The sequence below is a fragment of the Eubalaena glacialis genome, chromosome X, assembly GCF_028564815.1.
Source record: "Eubalaena glacialis isolate mEubGla1 chromosome X, mEubGla1.1.hap2.+ XY, whole genome shotgun sequence".
NCBI classification, from domain to species: Eukaryota; Metazoa; Chordata; class Mammalia; order Artiodactyla; family Balaenidae; genus Eubalaena; species Eubalaena glacialis.
The window spans coordinates 48,277,354-48,297,118 of record NC_083736.1 but is presented as its reverse complement, the minus strand read 5'-3'; the positions used below and the strand labels follow the sequence as shown (position 1 = coordinate 48,297,118).

At 38.8% G+C, this 19,765-nt stretch overlaps 1 protein-coding gene across 3 annotated transcripts in view; it reads left to right on the top strand.

Annotated features, from left to right (window-relative positions):
- The window catches only part of FAM120C (family with sequence similarity 120 member C), a 162,820-nt gene that overhangs the window by 97,218 nt on the left and 45,837 nt on the right, over nt 1-19,765 (top strand). The window lies entirely within an intron of this gene.

The window sequence follows — 19,765 nt, the reverse complement described above, 5'->3', positions numbered from 1 at the left end:
AGTTATCCACTCTTGGGTATTTGATGTGTGTCCCTCCAAGCCATCTTCTATATATATATATATATATATATATCCATGCACAATCTATAGTGTTGTTTATATGTGTAGATTTTTTCCTTTTTTAACATGAAAGATACTGTGTTGTACATATCATTCTATTTCTTACTTTTTCACTCTGTTATTTTGTAGATCTTTCTGTATTCGTATATGGTTCGTTCCTGATGACTGCTGAATTATATTCCAACAATTACTTATATCATAGTACTTTATTTGTTGTTTGATAGTTGTTTCCAGTTCTGGGGTATTGCAAACAGTGCTACAGGGAATATCTTCATAAATGTCTCTGTATCTTTGTGTTCCTGTGTCAGTTTATTTGAAGTATGTATTCAGGAGTCGAAGTCCTGGATCCTGTAAATATGCATATCGATTTTTCACCAAATATGGCCAAACTGCTCTAGATTATATTTGTTCTAAATTTATAGTCCTATGAAGAATGCATAAGGGTTTCTATTTCTTCATATTATTGCCAGGGCTGATATCTCATAACTTCTTAATTTTTGCTAATCCAGTGGGTTTCAAGTAGTATCTTTTATTTTAATTTGCATTTATTTGACTACAGATGAGGTTGATCTTCTTTTTTATATATATTAGCTATTTGTTTTCACATTCTCTGACGTGCCTATTTATTTATCTTGCAAATTTTCTTTTAGGTTACTTGTCTTTTTTCTTGCTGATTACAGAAGTTTCTTGTGAGATTGGGATTGACACATATACACTACTATGTATAAAATAGATAACTAATGAGAACCTGCTATATACCACAAGGAACTCTACTCAGTGCTCTGTGGTGACCTAAATGGGAAGGAAATCCAAAAAATAGGGGATATATGTATACATACAGCTGATTCACTTCGCTGTACAGCAGAAACTAACACAACATTGTAAAGCAACTATACCCCAATTTAAAAAAGCAAAAAAAAAAAGAACAATACCCAAGAAGTGACAATGGTGACGGCAACTGGCTATCTTTATGCAAATGTAAATTTGGTTCAACTTTCTTTAGGGCAATTTAGCAATCTGTATATAAATGACAATTTAGCAAGACTGTATGTTAAACCTTAAATACATAATATACCCTAAAAAAATAGACATACAAATAAAGCAAATATCTTTTCTATATCTGTGTGTGTATGTGTCAAATATCTTTTCCAGTCAGCCACAAGTTTTTAGAAATTTATGTACAATATCCTTTTTAGAACAAAAGTATTTCATTCTCACTGACCTTTCATTATTATGATTTCATACATACAGAAAAGTGGGACTTCCCTGGCGGTCCAGTGGTTAAGACTCCACACTTCCACTGCAGGGGGCGTGGGTTCCACCCCTGGTCAGGGAACTAAGATCCCGCATGCCACACCATGTAGTGTGGCCAAAAAAAAAAAAAAACATACAGAAAAGTTGGAAGGATAGGATGGCAAACACTCATATGACCACCACTTAGATTCTGTAATTAACAGCTTTATACCATATAACCATATAAACACTCATATGACCACCACTTAGATTCTATAATTAACAGCTTTATACCATATAACCATATAACTATCCCTCTCTCCATCTCTAGCCATCCATTTATCCATCCTTTTTGATGCATTTCCAAGTAATATGCAGATATCAGTACACTTTACCCCTAACCAATAAGTATTTAAGTTGATTTTGTCAAATCCATCAATCTGTACATTTATGGTGTGTGCTTTGGGGATCTTATTTAATAAATTCGTCCCTACCCCTGGGTCATAAAGATGTGTCTACTTTTTCTGTAACTATAATGTAACTGTTTACATTATAGTTTTATAATATTGCCTTCCATGTAAGGTCTTTAATATAGTGGGTATTTATTCTGTATATGCTGTATAAAAGGATCTAATTTTATTTTCTCTACATAATAAGCCAGTTTTCCCAACTCCACTTATTAAATGACCTGTTCTCTCCCCATTGATTTGTGTTACCACCATTACTAGGTACTGAGTTCCTTTATATACCTGAGTCCATTCCTGGATTCTATTTTGTTCCATTGCCTACTTGCTCCCTTGCCAGTATCACATTCTTTCAATTATTAAGGGTTTGTAATTTGCCTTAATATCAGGTCAGGTAAATCTCCACTCTGCTTTTCTTGTTGCATACTTGTACTAACTATTCCTGAACCACATAAATCTTTTATTTTTTAATATCTTTATTGGAGTATAATTGCTTTACAATGTTGTGTTAGTTTCTGCTGTACAACAAAGTGAATCAGCTATACGTATACATATATCCCCATATGCCCTCCCTCTTGCGTCTCCCTCCCACCTTCCCTATCTCACCCCTCTAGGTCGTCACAAAACATGGAGCTGAACTCCCTGTGCTATGCAGCAGCTTCCCATTAGCCATCCATTTTACGTTTGGTAGTGTATATATGTCAATGCTACTCTCTAACTTCGTCCCAGCTTCCCCTTCCCCCGCTGTGTCCTCAAGTCCGTTCTCTATGTCTGCATCTTTATTCCTGCCCTGCCACTAGGTTCATCAGTACCACTTTTTTACTTTCCATATATATGCATTAGCATACGGTATTTGTTTTTATCTTTCTGACTTACTTCACTCTGTATGACAGACTCTAGGTCCATCCAACTCACTACAAATAACTCAGTTTCGTTCCTTTCTCTGGCTGAGTAATATTCCATTGTATATATGTGCCACATCTTCTTTATCCATTCATCTGTCGATGGACACTTAGGTTGCTTCCAAGTCCTGGCTATTGTAAATCGTGCTGCAATGAACATTGGGGTACGGTACATGACTCTTTTTTTTTTTTAATCACAGCACCATCCCCACCGCCCCCCCCCCCCGTGGCTTTCCCCCATTGGTGTCCATACGTTTGTTCTCTACATCTGTGTCTCAACCTCTGCCCTGCAAACCGGTTCATCTGTACCATTTTTCTAGGTTCCACATACATACGTTAATATACGATATTTGACTCTTTTTGAATTATGGTTTTCTCAGAGTATATGCCCAGTAGTGGGATTGCTGGGTCATATGGTAGCTCTATTTTTAGTTTTTTAAGGAACCTCCATCTGTTCTCCATAGTGGCTGTATCAATTTACATTCCCAACCAACAGTGCAGGAGAGTTCCCTTTTCTCCACACCCTCTCCAGCATTTATTGTTTCTAGATTTTTTGATGATGGCCATTGTGACTAGTGTGAGGTGATACCTCATTGTGGTTTTGATTTGCATTTCTCTAATGATTAGTGATGTTGAGCATGTTCTCATGTGTTTGTTGGCAATCTGTATGTCTTCTTTGGAGAAATGTCTATTTAGGTCTTCTGCCCATTTTTGGATTTAGTTTTTCTTTGTTACTTTTTTTTTTTTGATATTGAGCTGCATGAGCTGCTTGTATATTTTGGAGATTAATCCTTTGTCAGTTGCTTTGTTTGCAGATATTTTCTCCCACTCTGAGGGTTGTCTTTTGGTCTTGTTTATGGTTTCCTTTGCTGTGCAAAAGCTTTTAAGTTTCACTAGGTCCCACTTGTTTATTTTTAGTTTTATTTCCATTGCTCTAGGAGGTGGGTCAAAAAGGATCTTGCTTTGATTTATGTCATAGGTGTCCTGCCTATGTTTTCCTCTAAGAGTTTGATAGTGTCTGGCCTTACATTTAGGTCTTCAATCCATTTTGAGTTTATTTTTGTGTATGGTATTAGGGAGTGTTCTTTTTTTTCATATTCATATTCTTTCTAGGAAGTGTTCGAATATCATTCTTTTACATGTTACTGTCCAGTTTTCCCAGCACCATTTATTGAAGAGGCTGTCTTTTCCCCATTGTATATTCTTGCCTCCTTTGTCAAAGATAAGGTGACCATATGTGAGTGGGTTTATCTGTGGGCTTTCTATCCTATTCCATTGATCTATATTTGTATTTCTGTGCCAGTACCATACTGTCTTGATTACAGTAGCTTTGTAGTATAGTCTAAAGTCAGGGAGCCTGATTCCTCTAGCTCCATTTTTCTTTCTCAAGATTGCTTTGGCTATTTGGGGTCTTTTTGTGCATTAATTTTGTATTCTGCTACTTTAGCAAATTCATTGAGTACCTCTAGTATTCTCCTGGTGGCATCTTTACGATTTGCTGTGTATAGTATCATGTCATCTGCAAACAGTGACAGTTTTATTTCTTATTTTCCAATTTGGATTCCTTTTATTTGTTTTTCTTCTCTGATTGCCATGGCTTCCAAAACTATGTTGAATAATAGTGGCAAGAGTGGACACCCTTGTCTTTTTCCTGATCTTAGAGGAAATGCTTTCAGTTTTTCACCATTGAGAATGATGTTGGCTGTGGGTTTGTCATATATTGCTTTTATTATGTTGAGGCAGGTTACCTCTATGCCCACTTTCTGGAGAGTTTTTGTCATAAATGGATGTTGAATTTTTTCAAAAACCTTTTCTGCATCTATTGAGATGATCACATGGTTTTTCTCCTTCAATTTGTTAATATGGTGTATCACGTTAATTGATTTGCATATATTGAAGAATCCTTGCATTCCTGGGATAATCACCACTTGATCATGGTGTATGATCCTTTTAATGTGCTATTGGATTCTGTTTGCTAGTAGTTTGTTGACGATTTTTGCATGTATGTTCATCAGTGATATTGGCCTGTAGTTTTCTTTCTTTGTGACATCTTTGTCTGGTTTTGGTATCAGTGTGATGGTGCCCTCGTAGAATGAGTTTGGGAGTGTTCCTCCCTCTGCTATATTTTGAAAGAGTTTGAGAAGGATAGGTGTTAGCTCTTCTCTAAATGTTTGATAGAATTTGCCTGTGAAGCGATCTGGCCCTGGGCTTTTGTTTGTTGGAAGACTTTTTTTTTTTTTTAATGTCTTACTAAACTTTTATGGGGATTTACTTTTTTTTTAACATCTTTATTGGAGTATAATTGTTCCACAATGGTGTGTTAGTTTCTGATTTATAACAAAATGAATCAGCTATACATATACATATATCCCCATATCTCCTCCCTCTTGTGTCTCCTTCCCACCCTCCCTATCCCACCCCTCTAGGTGGTCACAAAGCACCTAGCTGATCTCCCTGTGCTATGTAGCTGCTTGCTGGAAGACTTTTAATCACACTTTCAATTTCAGTTCTTGTGATTGGTCTGTTTATATTTTCTATTTCTTTCCAGTTCAATCTTGGAAGGTTGTACTTTTCTAAGAATTTGTCCATTTCTTCCAGGTTGTCCATTTTATTGGCATTTAATTCCTTGTAGTAGTCTCTCATGATCCTTTGTATTTCTGTGGTGTCAGTTGTTACTTCTCCATTTTCATTTCTAATTCTGTTGATTTGAGTCTTCTCCCTTTTTTTCCTGATGAGTCTGGCTATTGGTTTATCAATTTTATTTATCTTCTGAAAGAACCAACTTTTAGTTTTATTGATGTTTGCTATTGTTTCCTTACTTTCTTTTTCATTTATTTCTGATCTGATCTTTATGATTTCTTCTGCTAACTTTGGGGTTTTTTGTTTGTTTCTTTTTTTGCTGTTGTTTGTCTTTCTCTAATTGCTTTAGGTTTAAGGTTAGGTTGTTTATTTGAGATGTTTCTTGTTTCTTCAGGTAGGATTGTATTGCTATAAACTTCCCTCTTAGAACTGCTTTTGCTGCATCCCATGGATTTTGGGTCATTGTGTTTTCATTGTCATTTGTTTCTAGGTATTTTTTGATTTCCTCTTTGATTTCTTGAGTGATCTCTTGGTTGTTTAGTAGCATCTTCTTTAGACTCCATGTGTTTGTGTTTTTTACAGTTTTTTTCCTGAAATTGATATCTAGTCTCATAGCATTGTGGTCGGAAAAGATGCTTGATACAATTTCAGTTTCTTAAATTTACTGTGGCTTGATTAGTGACGCAAGATGTGATCTACCCTGGAGAATGTTCTGTGTGCACATGAGAAGAAAGTGTATTGTGTTGTTTTTGGATGGAATGTCCTATAAATATCAATTAAGTCCATCTGGTCTAATGTGTCATTTAAAGCTTGTGTTTCCTTATTTATTTTCTGTTTGGATCATCTGTCCATTGGTGTAAGGGGGGTATTAAAGTCGCCTACTATTATTGTGTTGCTGTTGATTTCCCCTTTTATGGCTGTTAGCATTTGCCTTATGTATTGAGGTGCTCCTATGTTGGGTGAATAGATATTTACAATTGTTATAGCTTCTTCTTGGATTGATCTTTTGATCATTATGTAATGTCCTTTCTTGTCCCTTGTAACATTCTTTATTTTAAAGTCTATTTTGTTTGATATGAGTGTTGGTACTCCATCTTTCTTTTGATTTCCAGTTGCATGGAATATCTTTTTCCATCCCCTCACTTTCAGTCTGTATATATCCCTAAGTCTGAAGTGGGTCTCTTGTAAACAGCATATGTAGGGTCTTGTTTTGTATCCATTCAGCCAGTCTATGTCTTTTGGTTGCAGCATTTAATCCATTTACATTTAAGGTAATTATTGATGTGTATGTTCCTATTACTATTTTCTTAATTAGTTTGTTTTTGTTTTTGTAGGTCTTTTCCTTCTCTTGTGTTTCCTGCCTAGAGAAGTTCCTTTAGCATTTCTTGTAAAGCTGGTTTGGTGGTGCTGAATTCTCTTAGCTTTTGCTTGTCTGTAAAGGTTTTAATGTCTCCATCGAATCTGAATGAGATCCTTGCTGGTTAGAGTAATCTTGGTTGTAGGTTTTTCCCTTTCATCACTTTAAATATGTCCTGCCAGTCCCTTCTGGCTTGCAGAGTTTCTGCTGAAAGATCAGCTGTTAACCTTATGGGGATTTCCTTGTATGTTATTTGTTGCTTTTCCCTTGCTGCTTTTAATATTTTTTCTTTGTGTTTAATTTTTGTTAGTTTGATTAATACGTGTCTCGGCCTGTTTCTCCTGTATGGGACTCTCTGCGCTTCCTGGACTTGATTGTCTTATTTCGTTTCCCATGTTGGGGAAGTTTTCGACTATAATCTATTCAAATATCTTTTCAGACCCTTTCTTTTTTTCTTGTTCTTCTGGGACACCTATAATTCGAATGTTAGTGTGCTTAATGTTGTCCCAGAGGTCTCTGAGGCTGTCCTCAATTCTTTTCATTCTTTTTCCTTTATTCTGCTCTGCAGCAGTTTTTTCCACCATTCTGTCTTCCAGCTCGCTTTCCATTCTTCTGCCTCAGTTATTCTGCTATTGATTCCTTCTAGAGTATTTTTAATTTCAGTTATTGTGTTGTTCATCATTGTTTGTTTGCTCTTTAGTTCTTCTAGGTCTTTTTTAAACATTTCTTATATTTTCTCCATTGTATTTCCAAGATTTTGTATCATCTTTACTCTCATTACTCTGAATTCTTTTTCAGGTAGCCTGCCTATTTCCTCTTCATTTGTTTGGTCTGGTGGGTTTTTGCCTTGCTCCTTCATCTGCTGCATATTTTCTCTGTCTTCTCATTTTGTCTAATTTACAGTACTTGAGGTCTCCTTTCCCCAGGCTGCAGGGTTGTAGTTCCTTTTGTTTCTGTCCTCTGCCTCCGGTGGTGAGGTTGGTCCAGTGGCTTGCGTAGGCTTCCTGATGGGAGGGATTGGTGCCTGCGTCCTGAGGGTGTGGAGCTGACTCTTTTCCCTCTGATGAGCAGGGCCATTTCAGGTGGTGTGTTTTGGGGTGTCTGTGAGCTTAGTGTGACTTTAGGTAGTCTGTGTGCTGCTGGGTGGGTTTGTGTTCCTGTCTTGTTTGTTGTTTTTTGTGAGGTGTCCAGCACTGGGATCTTCTGACAGCTGGGTGGAGTCGGGTCTTGGATTTAGATAGAGGCCTCCGTGGGACCTCTCGGTGATTAATGTTCCCTGGGGCTGGGAATTCTCTAGTGGTCCAGCACCCTGGACTCGGTGCTCCCACCCCAGAGCCTCAGGCCCAACTTCTGGTCGAGGGACCAAGACCTCACAAGTCACTCGTCCCAGCAATAAAGGGGATTAAAAAAAAAGACTAAGAAAACCCCAGACAAATGGTAAAAAGTAAAATCAAACAGAAACAAGGAAACACGCACACACACAGAAGAAACAAAAACGGACGCAAATAAATCATAAAGCAAGAGAACAACCAGGCAAACGAAACAATCCAAGAACGAAATCAAACAATTAAAAAGAAAACTGAGAAAAAACACATAACCAAAAAACAAAACCTAAAGCAGACTGCTAACTGAAGAATGAAGCAAGAAAACAATACAAACTGACAAAGATGATAAAAAAAAAAAGGAAAAGGGAAAGGGGAAAGAAGACTGAACAGAAAAGCAATGTAGATATAGAAATATTAAAAAAAAAGTAGAAAATATCTTAAGGAAGAAAAAAAAGACAAATAAAATCCCAGAGAAATGGTAAAAACAAAATCAAACAAAAACAGAAACAAGGAAACATACACACACATAAAAGAAACAGAAACAGAGCCAAATAAAACAAAAAGCAAGAAAACAACCAGACAAATACAAGAACTGAAAAACGAAATCAAACAATTAGGATTAAAACTAACAAAAACACATAACCTAAAAACCATACCAAAGTTGTGTGCCACCTGAAGAATAAAGCAAGGAAACAGAACAAACTGATAAAAATGATTTTAAAAAATAATAACAAAAGAAAAAGGGAAAAAACACAGGATAACAGAAAAGCAAAGTAGAAATGGAAATGTATATAAAAATATATATATATTAAAGAAAAAGAAGAAGAAAAAAATAAGGGAAAAGAACACAGAAGAACAGAAAAGCAAAGTAAAAATAGAAATATATTAAAAAAGATAAAAATAAAAAGTGAATATGTTATAAAACATGGAGATCCCAAAAGACTAAATTTAAGAAAATACACTAAAACAAACAAAAAAAAAACAAGAAAAAATGAAAAACAAAACAAAAAAGCCAGAACCAACAACAGAATGAATCAAAGCATAGTAAAATTAATATTAATAATTATGTTTCCCTGGAGTCTCTGCTGTAAGTGTCCTCGCACACACCATGAGCCACAGCCCACCTCCACCTCCCCAAGATGCCCTCCTGTGCCTCTGGGCTGGTCTCTGGAACTGCTGTGGGCCCTGTGGGGACCACTCAGACTCTGATCTGACCCATTCCTGCGTGTGCTTGCCCCCAAAGTCCACAGCTCCCAGAGCTAGACCATTTTCATTTGTGGGAACACTCATTGTCTACTCAGATATTCCGTAGACTCAGGGTCTACCTAGCTGATCATGGGGATTTAATCTGCAGCTTGTACAGCTGATGGAAAGATTTTCAATCTTATTCCTTGGTCACCCTGTCCCTGGGGTTCAGCTTCCATTTTATCCCCACCTCTGTGGGTGGTCCACCCACAGGAGTCTGGTCCTGAGGCTGCCTTCTAGCTCTCGGGTCTGCCCCTGTGAGCACTGGGCACAGAGGTGGTATGACTGCTTGGAACACGGGAGCCCCAGTGGCACCAAATGCCCACATGAATCTTTATTGTTCCATATGTAATTTAGAATTAGTCCAGTTTCCACAAAATCTTGTTGGGTTTTTTTGGTCAATGAATTGGATTTATAGATTAATTTAGGGAGAATTGACATCTTTATAATGTTGTCTTCCCATCCAAAGATCATAGTTTGCTTCTCCCTTTATTCAGGTCTCTTTCTTTATGTCTTTTTTATTTTTTGAAGTATAGTTGATTTACAGTATTATTTTAGTTTCAAGTGTACAGAAGTTTATGTCCTAAATAGAGTTAATTTTCTTTCATAGAGGTCTTCTGCATTTTCAATTAATTCCTAGGTACTTGATATATATTATTGTGATTGTCGATGGTATTCTAGTTTTTTTTACACGTTTTTTTTACACATTGTTTACACATTCTATTTTTTACACGTTTTTTACACATTGTTTATTTGCTGATGTAGAGTAAGTTTTTGTGCAAAGAGGAAGTCAGTCCCTACAAGTCACCAGAGGGTTACAGAGCTTTGAGCTTTGAAACTGGACAAACCTTAGTTTGAATTCTGGCTCTGGCACTTTTCAGCTTGGATAAGTCACTTTAACCTTTTAGAGCCACAGTCTCCAATCTTTTTGGCACCAGAGACCAGTTTCGTGGAAGACAGTTTTTCCACAGATGGGGGGGGTGGTTCAGGTGGTAATGAAAGTGATGGGGGGGATGGTTCAGGCGGTAATGCAAGCGATGGGGAGCGGCAGATGAAGCTTCACTCGGTTGCCCACCACTCACCTCCTGCTGTGCAGCCTGGTTCCTAACCAGTCCACAGCCCAGGTGTTGGGGACCCCTGTTTCAGAGTATCCATTTCCTCACCATAAATGGGTGTAATAATTCTTACTTCTCAGAGCTGTTTGAGGATTGAGATAAGGTATGCAGGGGCCCTATCACATAATAGATTCTTAATATATGTTAATATTCTAACTGCCTTGACATTAAGATTGGTGACTTAAGAAGTCTTCCCAATAAGAATAATGGATAGGATTCATTCCTCCTAGCTCCTTAACACATTCCTGGGCCACAGCCCTACATTAGCCCATATTAACTCTTGAATTACATGTTTTATCTTTTTTCTCGAAAGTATAGTAATAGCTCATTCTCCCATTTATTTGATTCTCTGGGTTTTTTGGAACACATCCAGAACATGAAAGTAAGTTAAAATGGCTTATTAATAGCTCTAATAGCTATCACAAAGACTATGCTCTAATAGGTTCTATATGCTTCCCCTGAAGAGAACCCCTTAGTCTTCTGCTCAACCTATTTATTCTTAATTTAGACACATTTCTGACAATTTGGTCATCTGATTTCCAAGTGTACAACAGATTAGTAGTAGCAAATTGTAAGGGAGGTGAGACAGGGAGTAGGAGCTACTCTTAGAACCAGCCCCAGTGATACCAATGGTAAGTGATAGGCTACTCCCTAAAAGCAGGGGAAAAGATATAAAGATTACTTTTAAAAAGACCTAAACACCCAAAAAGAAGAAGCACCATCTGAAGTCTTTTAGTGTAGGGGGAAACTGCCCTGTAAAAGTCAGTAACTCATATATAAGATCATTATTACAGCATAAGGCAATTATCAGTGTTTACAAAATCATCAAGAACACGTTCTATAATATTACATGTTACGTACCTGGCATTGTGCTAAGTCAGCCCTTTGTATACGATGCTATTAATCCTCATAATAGTGCTGAAAAGTATTATCTCCATTTATAGAAGAGGATACAAAGGCTCAAAGAGAAGTGACTTGCAAAGGTTACGTAACTAATAAGGGGTTTTGCAAGAGTTTGAACCCAAGTCTCTCCAACTTCCAATTCCTATGGTTTTTAAAAGGCAAAATGGTAGAAAAATGCAGTTTTAAAGATTAACATAAAATCTTATTGGAAATTTAAAATTCAACTTTAAATGAAAATTAACTTATCCTAAGTCCTGCATTGCCCATCAATGTAAAGACTCGGTAGGGTACTTCACTGGTGGCACAGTGGTTAAGAATCCGCCTGACAATGCAGGGGACACAGGTTCGATCCCTGGTCTGGGAAAATCCCACATGCCACGGAGCAACTAAGCCCGTGCACCACAACTACTGAGCCTGCGCTCTAGAGCTCGCAAGCCACAACTGCTGAGCCCACATGCCACAGCTACTGAAGCCCGCATGCCTAGAGCCCATGCTCTGCAAAAAGAGAAGCCACCACAATGAGAAGCCCGTGCACTGCAATGAAGAGTAGCCCCCACTTTATGCAACTAGAGAAAGCTCGCGCACAGCAACGAAGACCCAACGCAGCTAAAAATATAATAATAATAATTTTTTAAAAAAAGACTTGGTAGGAACACTGAACTATGCCCTGATTGAGTATTAGGAATCTAAACTCCTCAATTGCTTCTAGTAACTATAGTTAAGAGATACCTCTTATGAAAGTAAAGTAATGCTGGGCAAGTTGTGGCTAGAACTTAAGTTGGTGCAGCTCTTGGACAGTTGGCCTAGAGAAATGAGAGTCTACTAGGAAAGCCTGATACAGTTTGAGGAAGGCAGAAATTTTATACATATAATAGTCACCACTGAGGAGGGAAGGATAATGAGGAACTCTGTCAGGCTTCTAGGGGTGGGATGCAGCCCTGTTGAATGAGGAGAACCATGTACCAAGGCCCTACCATTTCTAGCACAGGTTCTTTCCAATCTCAACAGTTTTCCAGAAATAGAACATGAAATTGAACTAAGTTGTTTCTCTAGATTCATGGCTGAAGTTGAAGAGTCTCTTCAGAGAAACGGTTCTATTAAGAAGCAGCAGATTCATTCCCAGCTGTATGTAATAGGATATTTGAGTTAACCATGTGCCATCCTGATATATAAAGAGTAAAGGAATATAAAAACTAGTCTTTGTTCACCTGACAAAATAATTCTTAAGTTCGTTGGGAAAAGCAAATGAGTAAGAAGAGATTGGAATTTTTTTTTGAAGATCAGTAAGAGGAGTCTTGGCTCAAATAACATCAACAAAAAAGCCAGAATGTATTATAAATGTATACTAAAATGATATGATACTGGCACAAAAATTGACAGGTCATTGTTTTAGAGCAGCTAATACTAAGACCCTAAACACATAATAACTTAAAATGTGCTAAAGAAAGCTTCACAAATCAGTGAGGAATAGATGAAGTTTTTAATAATTGTTGAGAAAATTGGGTTGGTATCTGGGGAGAAAACATCAAGTTAGAGCCTTACCACACATAAATTCTAGATAAATTGATTATAGAGATAAATTTAAAGAAAAAAAGATAACAGGTAGAATAAAAACCAAACAATGATTTACCTGATCTTGAGACAAGAAAGCAGTTTTTTAAATGAAAATAAATAAAGAAGCCTCAAGCCCAGGGCATTGTCAAAAACAATAGCAAAATCAATGGCAAACAATCGGGGGGACAAATATCTCAGTTACCTGTGGCTGCAATACACCATGCCAAAAATTTAACTGGGAGATCTGAGCAATAAAACAACCATAAAGGGCTTGGATAAGCTCTCATATAGTCCTGGGAATCTGGAAGATTGTGTACATGTACAAGTCTGCATACAGACTCAGGAGAGACTTAGAGCCCCAATTACATATTCATACCTGGCTGAACATGATACCTACATAAGAAAAAAATAAAAGCCAGACATAAACTGCTTGAATTTTTAATGCATGCCCCAACCTACATATAGATCCCCTTTGCAAAAGTGGAAGCTTTATTGGCCCAAGATGTTTATGCACAACCTTTGACTAATCATTGGCTGCCTAATAAGCTATGATGATCCAAGGGAGACTCCTAGGAAGCTAGCCTTAAAAATGAAACAAATTAAAAGTAAAATTAAAAATCTGAGCAAGGACATCAGGCTACACACTGCAGGAAAGACAGACTCTCCAGAACTGGTTCAGACATGTCACTAAACAAATATAAAAGCAGCAACTACATTGCTTTGGGAGGGAGTCAAAAGTCCAGAGTTGCTCAGTATATTATCAAAACTGTCCAGTGTCAAATAAAAAATTACAAAAGTTGCAAAGAAATAATGTGTGTCTCATACTCAGGACAAAAAGCAGTCAATAGAAACTGTCTCCGAGGGCATATGGATATAGGACATAGTAAATAAAGACTTTTAATCAGCTCCTATAAATATATTCAAAGAACTAAAGGAAACCATATTTAAAGAATTAAAGTATGATAACAAAGACCCATCAAATAGAGAATAGCAATAAATAAATAGAAGAAATCTATCAAGGTGGTGGAGCAGAAGGAGGTATGGAACTCACCTCTCCCCATGAACACATAAATACTTCTACATATGGAGCAATTCTCACTGAAAACTAGCTGGAAACCGGCAGAAAGACTTCTGTACAACCAAGGCTACAAGAAAGATTCACCCATAATTGGGTAGGAAGGGAAGAGAAGCAATCAGGTCAGGCCCTGTGCCCCTGGGAGGAAACTCAGAGGAACAGGGAGATTACACGCGTGGAGATTCGCCCTGAGGAGTAAGCTATTTGAGCCACAGATTGGGCGCCCCAGAATCCGACACAGGGAAGACAAGCCCTCTTGACTGATTGGAGGACCACAGGAGGGCTGTGGGAAGCCTGGATTGAGCATGAGGAGCATGTGCGTGGTGGCTTACCCTCAAGGCAGGGCAGAGAGGGCAGAGTGAGGACTGCTCCAGAGGCTGCCAGGTTTCCCACAACCGCCCTGGCCCCAACCCCAGCCGAGCGACTGCTCCAGACCCACTTATCCATGATGCAGCGTGGCACTGGATCCAGGGCTGCCACAACCAGGGAGAAAGCTCAGATATGGGACACAGGCTACTGAGTCCCAGGGGGGTGTCTAGGTGGGCCTGTGGCATCCATTGTTGGTGCATCAGAAGCGGCCCAAAACTCTGACGGTGGCCACTCTACCACAGCTCACCCACCCCCATACACACTGAGAATCAATGCAGGCCCCACCTACCCTGTGGTGTGGCTCCACAACAGGACTGGGGCAGCGGAGGCTGAGGGCAATGATTGGATGTGAGGGACAAAGGGGACTTGGACCTGAGGCTGCATCTGAACAGAGCAAGGGAAACAGTTGCTGGTGCCTGCAGAGGCAGTGCATTGGAGACAACTTGGACCTCTGTCTACAGCTGACATGAGCCCAGAGCCCACACGGGCCGCCCTTGCTTCAGCACTAACCCCCTCTGGGGCAAAGGTCCCAGTGCAGGGAGAGGGGAAAGCACATACTTAAAGGGAACAGAGCCAACTCGGCTGGATCCTAAGGGCTTCCGCTTCAGCATCTTGGGACCTGACCCCACCCCTGACAAGGTGGTGATGGCTACTGAGCAGAGGGGAAGCCCTGCTTCACACCAGGCTCCTCCCCTAACACCTTCATCTCCAGCCCCAGCTCCCAAGAAGGTGATAGCTGCCAGCACACCCTGAGGAAAGAGGTGACTTGCATCCATGTCAAATCCAGCCCTCCCACCAAAGGCATTGGGCACACACACTTTACATAAGGGCACTCCCACATAAGGACATCCCTTCAACACCACAATAGGTAACTGTTTCACCTAATTTCATAGGCACAGAGAAAGTTTAGCAAAATAAAAAGGCAGAGGAACTGGTCTCAATTGAAACAGCAAGAGAAAACCCCTGAAAAAATAAATAATGAAAAGGAATAAGCAATAAAGATTAAAGAATTCAAAGCATTAGTAATAAGAATGTTAATTGAATTAGAGAAAAGAACAGATGAGCACAGTGAGAATTTTAACAAGGAACTCGAAAATATAAGAAAGACCCAATCAGAAATGAAGAATTCAATACTTAAATAAAAAACACACTAGAAGGAATGAATAGCAGACTAAGTGATTCAGAAGAAAGCATAAGTGATCTGGAAGATAGAATAACGGAAATCACCCAATCAGAACAGCATAAAGAAAAACAAATTTTTAAAAATGAGAACAGTTTGAGATCTCTGAGATAACATTAAGCATACCAACATTCGCTTTAAGGGGTCCCAGAAGGAAACGAGAGAGAAGGGGATCAAAAATATATTTGATGAGATTATGTCTGGAAACTTCCCAAACCTGAAGAAGGAAACAGATATCCATGTACAGGAAGCAGAGAGGGTCTCAAACAAGATGAACCCAAACAGACCCACACCAAGACATAGTATAATTAAAATGGCAATCTACAGATGAATGGATAAAAAAACATATCGGGGGTGTGTGTGTGTATGTATAATGGAGTATTGTATAATGTATAATGTATAATGGAGTATTGTATAATGTATAATGGAGTACTCAACCATAAAAAAGAGTGAAATTCTTCCATTTGTAGCAATGTGGATAGACCTAGAGAATATTATGCATAGTGAAATAATTCAGGCAGAGAAAGACAAATTACTGTATGATATCCCTTATTTGTGGAATCTAAAAAGTAAAACAAATGAATGTATATAGCAAAACAGAAACAGTCTCACAGATATACAAAACAATCCAGTGGTTACCAGTGAGGAGATGGAAGAGGGGAGGGGCAAGATATGGTTATGCGATTAAGAGATACAAACTACTATGTATAAAATAGATAAGCAACAAGGATATATTGTATAGAACAGGGACTTATAGTCATCATTTTGTAATAACTCTTAATAGAGTATAATCTATAAAAATACTGAATCATTATCCTGTATACCTGAAACTAATATTATAAACCAACTATACTTCAATTAAAAAAAGAGATAGAAATTACAAAAAGAAATCAAATAGATATTCTGGAGTTGAAAAGTATATTCATTGAAGTGAAAAATTAACTTGAGGAGCTCAACAGCAGATTTGAGCTGAGAGAAGAAAAAAAATCAGAGAATTTGAAGGTAGATAAATAGAAATTATCCAGTCTGAAGAACAGAATGTAAAAAGAATGTATAAAAATGAAAAGAGGCTAACAGACCTTAGGACAGTATCAAGCATACCAACATATGCATAATAGGTGACCCAGGAGGGGGGTTGTAGTTAGAAAAAAATATATGAAGAAATTGAAAACTTCCCAAATTTGATGAAAAACATAAATCTACATATCTAAGATCAAAATCTCCATGTAGTACAACTTAAAGATCCACACTTTAGCACTGTTAAAAAGAGAAAGACAGTCTTGAAAGAAGCAAGAGAGAAACAACTTGCTACATACAAGGGAACCAGAAGAAGATGAACAATAGTCAAAAGGTGGAAGCAACCTGTTTCCATTGGTGGATGAATTGAGGAACAAAAAGTGGTATACACATATAATAGAATGTTATTCAACCTTAAAAAGGAAGGAAATTCTGATACATGCTACAACATGACTGACCTTTAAAGATATGCTAAGTGAAGTATGCCAGTCACAAAAGGACAAACACTGTATGATTCCACTTATATGAGGTATCTAGAATAGTCAATTTTAGAGATAGAAAGTAAAATGGTGGTTTCCAGGGGCTGAGGGGAGGGAGGAATGGGGAATTAGTGTTTAGTAGGTACAAGATTCAAGTTGGGAAGAAGAAGAAGTTCTGGAGATAGGTAGTGGTGATGATGCAACATAATGTGAATGTACTTAATGCTGCTGAACTGTACACTTAAAAATTATTAAAGTGGTAAATATTACGTTATATATCTCTTACCACAAGAAAAACAAAAAGGAAGACAAGGAGTGGGACTTCCAGAGTAAAGAGATGGGCAAACCCTGCCCTGAGCAAAATTATAACTTAACTACTGAAAATTCTTTTTTTTTTTTTTTTTTTAAACATCTTTATTGAAGTATAATTGCTTTACAATGGTGTGCTAGCTTTTGCTTTACAACAAAGTGAATCAGTTACACATATACATATGTTGCCATATCTCTTCCCTCTTGCATCTCCCTCCCTCCCACCCTCCCTATCCCACCCCTCTAGGTGGTCACAAAGCACCGAGCTGATCTCCCTGTGCTATGCGGCTGCTTCCCACTAGTTATCTATTTTACATTTGGTAGTGTATATATGTCCATGACACTCTCTCACCTAACACATATATATGGAATCTAAGGGAAAAAAAAAAAAAAAAAAGAGGTCATGAAGAACCTAGTGGCAAGATGGGAATAAAGACACAGACCTACTAGAGAATGGGTGAGATGTGACAGGGTGAAAATTCTTTTTAAAATCATTTAACCCTCAGGCATACATAGCCAAGAAGACAAGGACTCCTTCTCCTCCCAGCTCCCATTCTTGGGTTATAGTTTCACCGTGGGAGCGGAATACTGACAGTTCTTGTCAACCCCAGCCCTGTGTCCAGGTAGGTGTGGTAAAGAGGCTCATTTACCCAGCCTCCATTCATGGCAGAATCTCTAATCCAGGGGCAGCATGCCAACAATACTTGGGTCCCCAATCATTCCCACCAAGCTCATATGTCAGAAGGAGTTTCCACACTGGGAGGATCAAGCCAAAAAAGACTAGGGGCTGCCAACCCATCCCCCCATCCTCAATACCCACTTGTAGAGCAGGATGTCACTTGTCACTGGGAAAAGCAGCCCCAGATCTGATACAGTGACTAGGAGCTCTTCTTAGGGGAAAAAACAGGCCATAAGAATGAGGAGCTCTATACCTCTACCTGAAGTGACTGTCTTTATTTGGAACACAGCATGGAAAATTCCATGCCTAAGAGCATGTCAAGAACAATAGGGATCTTGATGGTGAGGAATTAAGAGGAGGCTGGTAGCTCCATGATACAAGCAAAATGGCAGAGCATCCAGAAGTTTTATAGAGAGAACCAGGGAAAGAAACAGCCAAGAAGAGCCCTGCTGGGATCACAGTCAACTCTGGGGATCAGGAAGGGTGTGTGCATGCACTAGATGGCACTCATTCAGGAGCACCCAGAACAGGACATGAGGCAGACTTCAAAGCATTCTCCAAATCACATAAAGACCTATCAATAGAGACTTCCCTGGTGGTGCAGTGGATAAGAATCCACCTGCCAGTGCAAGGGACACAGGTTCAATCCCTGGTCCGGGAAGATCCCACATGCTGTGGAGCAACTAAGCCCATGCGCCACAACTATGGAGCCTGCACTCTAGAGCCCATGAGCCACAACTACTGAGCCCGCCTGCTGCAACTACTGAAGCCTGTGCACCTAGAGCCCGTACTCTGCAACAAGAGCAGCCACCGCAAGGAGAAGCCTGCACACAGCAATGAAGACCCAACGCAGCCAAAAATAAATAAAATTAAAAAAAAAATAAGACCCATCAGTACAGAGCAGATGCCTCACTGGCACAAGGGACTGAAACACCACCTTTGACCCAGAGGCAACTCCTAGAAAGCCAGGCTTAAAACTAAAACTCATTACTGCCAGACTGGAAGACTGAATATCCAAAGCTATGCCTTCTCAGAAATGATCAGAGAAGGAACTGAAACCATGCACCTCAGATTGGGACTTGAACCCACACGGCCGGGACTCACTCGGCCAAAACCCATATTGGGACTTGAACGCACGCAGCTATGTCATTCTGTTATAAGTTTGTGCCCTGCCCCCTTCCTTCCTGTTTCATTCCCCTCTCAGAGATTTTACTCCCATATTCTTATGGGAAGGAGAGGGGCAATGGTCTGTCTTCTGTAACTGCTTCAAGGCTGAGTAGGAGCATTGACCCTTCCTGTCAGGGAGTAAAAATCTCTGGATGCCTGATCTAGGGGCCCCAGGGGCAGGACAGCTCCTTGTTTTAAGTCAGTATGGGCTGGAATCCTCATGTAGCCATCATCTTGATGTGGAACTGTTGTAACTGCTTCCATAGCCTTTCTATGAATCTCCTTGATGATGAAGCACTTTTTGTAACAGCATCAGAGTACAAAATTATCTATAAATGACAAAAGACTTAAAAGGCATGGTTAAACATCTGATTACGGTGTAATTGATAAAGAAACTTGGTCACAATAACCAGAATTATGAATGATTACATTTAACTTAACATACCAAATAATCCTAGTTAAATAATTCCTGTTTGAGGTACCTCAGGGGCCCTCTAAAGCATCCTAAAGTTAGCTGGAAATCAAAAGAAATTTAATTAAAATTTGGTATTTTGGAAGTTTGTCAAAAAGTTTTAAAACTTGGTCAAATAAGATCATAGGTCACTCTGAAACAATACTTATTCCTTAACCAGTTACAAATGATCTCAAAAGCAAATACAGATCACTTAAAGGCAAAGAAACTCGTACTATCTGTTATTAAAAGCAGCATTTCAAGAAAACTTTGGAGGGAGAAACCAAGTCCAGTCTTGTCC